Source organism: Alligator sinensis, unplaced genomic scaffold (genome assembly GCF_000455745.1).
Source record: "Alligator sinensis unplaced genomic scaffold, ASM45574v1 scaffold342_1, whole genome shotgun sequence".
NCBI classification, from domain to species: Eukaryota; Metazoa; Chordata; order Crocodylia; family Alligatoridae; genus Alligator; species Alligator sinensis.
Genome location: NW_005842126.1, coordinates 552254 through 556539, shown reverse-complemented (window position 1 = coordinate 556539; position 4286 = coordinate 552254).

The following is a 4286-nucleotide window of genomic DNA, read 5'->3' as shown; positions in this document are numbered from 1 at the left end:
TGGGAATAATTTAGAACTAGCCAATAGCGGGGAACAAATTTGCATACCGGTGGCGGGAACTCTTTTGCACCGTGCATTCCTCTTGCAACTTGAGCAATGCACTCTGCAAAAGAAGCTGCAGAAAGGCGGGAAACTCGTCCCTGCACCGGGGTTTTCCTCTGCAATAGGAAACTCTCCCGTGCAATGAAGCTGCAACTTGTAGGGGATAATTCTGGTGCCGAAGCACACAGAAAATCATGCCTTTGGGTCATGACAGGAGCATCCCACAGGAGTGTGTGGGGGGGTGGGGGGTGCCCCAGCACACTCAGCAGCAGACCTGGAAGTGGACGAGAAGCACTTCCGGTCCACTTCTGGGTCCACTGCGAAGCATGCTGGAAAGCACCCATGCTCCCCCCAGCTCGGCAACTGGTGCCTCCTGGGTCTGGGGAGGCACCTGGGGTCCCCCCATGGCTGATCACCAAGCTGGGAGAGTGCAGGGGGGGGGGCCAGTGTGCTCCCCAGCAGGCCCAGAAGTGGACCGGAAGTACTTCCAGTCCACTTCCAGATTCGCTGCCAAGCACATGGGGGGCCCTCCACACTCCTGTGGGACACTTCATCTGCCTCAGCATCATAGCATTTATAAGCCACACTGGTACCTTGAAGTATGTAGAAAAAACATTTAAAGTTGTGTCTATATCCAAATCACTGATTCTCTGAATCAGCATCAAATCTTCAGATTTGGATTTGGCCAAATCAAATCAGGGATAGAGATCCGAATCAACGAATTGAATCACTGTCCCCGATTCAGGCTGAATCGGAATCTGAATCGAATAGGGCCCATTTTGCACACCCCTAGTGGGCATATTAACTGGCTCAAGACCTATGAAATGAGAGCATGGTGGTCATTCTGTTATACATTGGATGATTTTGTTACTATTTTTAGGTGTGTTTTATTTGCTGAGCATTCATATCTAATTGGCCATAAAAGAAAAAAGATAAAAGCAATAGGGGGTGGCCAAAGAAGGCAAAGGCAGTTTCATTTCACTGCAGAGCTAACAGAAATTCAGTACTTACTGGAAAACTTTATAACTGTGTGTTCTTGTTTCTTTATTAGGTCTCACAAAAAGGCCTTTGGTCAACTTATATCCAGATATCCAAAGTCTAGCTTTGTTTTTGAGTTTTGGTTTTCTCCTTGGGTCACTACTTTGACAAGACAGAACAGAAAATTTGATACTTCGGAGATGATCGGGAAGTTTCTGTCAAAATGATTTTTCTATAGAACACTTCGTCATTGCAAAATCCAAAACTAACACAGGAAATGATCAATTTTACTTTAAAAAGTTACATTTTGCATTGGGAAGATTGAAAAGCAATGTTTCATTTTGGACAGGGTCCATTCAAATCAAAGCATTTTGGTTAGCTGAACTGATTTTAAATGAGTCTCCTTAGAGTGCCCCATCAGAGGCATAGCTGGGCAACTTCATTCCTGAGCAACTGGGCAACACTCTCAGAGCAGCACCATCTGCCATAGTTCTGATCGCAGTGGCACAATCAGCCACTGCTGCAGTCATGGCTATTTTTGCATCCCTCCACAAAGGAGCTATCTAGGGTGACTGCCTCTTTTCCCCTCTCTCACCCCTTAGTTCTGTTACTGTACCCCATTGCCTTGGTAGAGTCACAGTTAACATACCGGATTCTACATACCCTCCCCCCGCACCATAGTCAAGGCTCTTTTGTTAGACTATATTTCCTATGATTGATCTATATAATCATGGGAGGGTGATCTATAGTTTAGCCAAGGAAATCAGAAGAGTGGTAGCCTTAAGCACTCAAATTAGAACAAGCATAAGGCAATCTGCTATAAAAGGGAATTGAAAGTAATATGCAACTAAGAACAAAGCCATTTTGCAAACAATGAATTTTTAAAAATTCAGTTTTCACAATTTCTTCCCCAAATCTTCATCAAAAAAGTTGAACTATGTATCAAGATAGTTATGTATTTTTTTTGTTTATAAATCATTTTTATAAGGTTAATGATGGAATTTTCGTGAAAATAATGTCTTAAAATGGGTCTGTTTTAAAGTCTGAAAAATGGAAAAAGTTTGGCAAATTCATCATTTTGCTTATGTTTTTAACCAGCCTCTGTAAAAAAGTATTTTAGTAGTCCCCATGTGTCCAGTAAGGGTAGACAAACTGATTAGGTATAAGATACAAATAATGCCTCAATGAACTCATACCATAAACTCTAATGCATTCAAAGCAAATACTTACTGAAGTTCAAATAAATTAGGGTAACATTTCTTCCCTTTGTTCTTGCCTTTAATGCCCCTTTGTACATTTTGATTGCCAGCCAAGATGGAAAGCACATATACAAATCATGAAGCCATTGGGACCCTTGTGGCCACATAGAGCCCCACTTAAATAAACACTTACTGGGCCTTCCTGGACAAAGGGGTGCACAGGATCAGGTTCACAGCATGCATCTACATGTGCGCACTTACTGCAGTAATTGAAATTACTGGGCAGTATGGGCATGCATCTACATGTGCATGCCCATACTGCACAGTAAATATGGTGACTTATGCCGACTTGAGAGTAAATTTGATACCTGCATCATGTAAGTATCAAATTTACTCCCGATTAGTTATTGTGCAGTAATGCATGTGTAGACACCTTTCTCCACGGTAACACTGTGTATATGGATCAACTTGGGACTAATTTGAGTCCCAAATCAGTCTACACAGTGTTAATGTACCTTAACACCTGCACATGTAGACACTGGCCTATTCTCACTTATTGTGCAGTGACTTACTGCACAGTAAATTTAAGCTATTGTAAATGCATGTGTATACATGCCCACAGTGTAGTAGAAACTATTTTCATGCTGTAGTAGAAACTATTTTCACCAGTCCAATTGTAAGCATGGTTCAGATATGGGATGTTATTAAAGCTGAACTGAAACATTTCAGATTCACCCACAGCTAACTCCCAAGTTTGTTAGATAGTTTCTTATCAACAAAGCCATCTCCATTCCTAGTCAGTCACTGCTATGTTTCAGGTTAATTTTTAAGTAGCTGCAAAGTCTTTGTTTTCAAAGTTACTAAATTTGATCCAAATTAAGGTATGCTTTTCCATCAACCAAACCCCACAGATTTCTCTGCCATCTCTGTTGTAGTCCAAGATATAATTGTCATTCTTTTACAAACACAGATTCCTTCAGCACAGAATGATCCAAGGGGCAGAATAGAGCCATAAAGGACAAGAGTTCTATTCTTGCTCTGTGCCTCATCTGCTGAGTGACATGGTGACTTTCCTTTTAAGGCAACAGATTATCTACCTCAGAAAAAAATACTCCTATTGTCAAAAGAGCAAGTTATTTACACTTTTTAAAATATAATTATACTTTCTCAAAAATGAGAGAAAGTCACCCCCGCCCCGTCCCCTGTCCTTTTTTTTTTTAAACTTATTGTTTCATATTGAAACATTACCCAGTCCTGGCTAGGGAACGCCATAAGGAACTCCCATGATGACAGTGAAAAGGCCCTGCTCACAAGGTTTTTGTATAAATTTAGTAACTTCTGACTGCACAGTAGTTTAACATAGCGTTTATTCACTCTTTTTCCAACTGGATATGAATCTAAATTTTATTAATGGGACAATCTTAATTTTTCTATTTATATTTGTAAGTTTACACATGACATTGTGTTTAGACCTGTGATTCTTAAGCCGGGTTCCACAGCACCCTATTAACACTGTTAGGTGTACAAACATGGGCGAGACCACACATGCAAGCATGTGCAATTGCAGAAACTCAAATAGAAGTGGTGCAGATTTGAGCCTGGGCTTTTTGCCTCAGTGCACGTGCTCAGACATGCACTTTGTTGTGGGGCAAATTGTGCCACTTGAGGCAAAATAACCCTGCCTGGCTCCTCCTAGATCTGCAGCCAGGGAGAGCTAGAGCCCAGGGCCAGCACCTGTGCAGTCCCCAGCAGTATAAAAAGCTGCCCTGTCTTGGCCCCATCAGTACAAGTAGCTCAGGGCTACTCGCTCTCAGGAGCTTCTGGGGCTCAGCCAATTGGTACCTGAGGACACTATCCCTTGTGCCAGCTGGACTGCTGAAGCAGCCCTGAGAGTTCCCTGCACCCTCTACTCACTACAGCAGTCTGGCAGTGGGGGCTGCTGCCTGGCTGTGACCTGTTGTGCACCTGCCAGACCCGGATGGGGACTGCAGAACTAGTAGAAGCATCTTCCCCTCTGGGCCAGCTGCCAGTGGACTGTGGCTACAAGGGTGGGCTCCGGGTGGGATT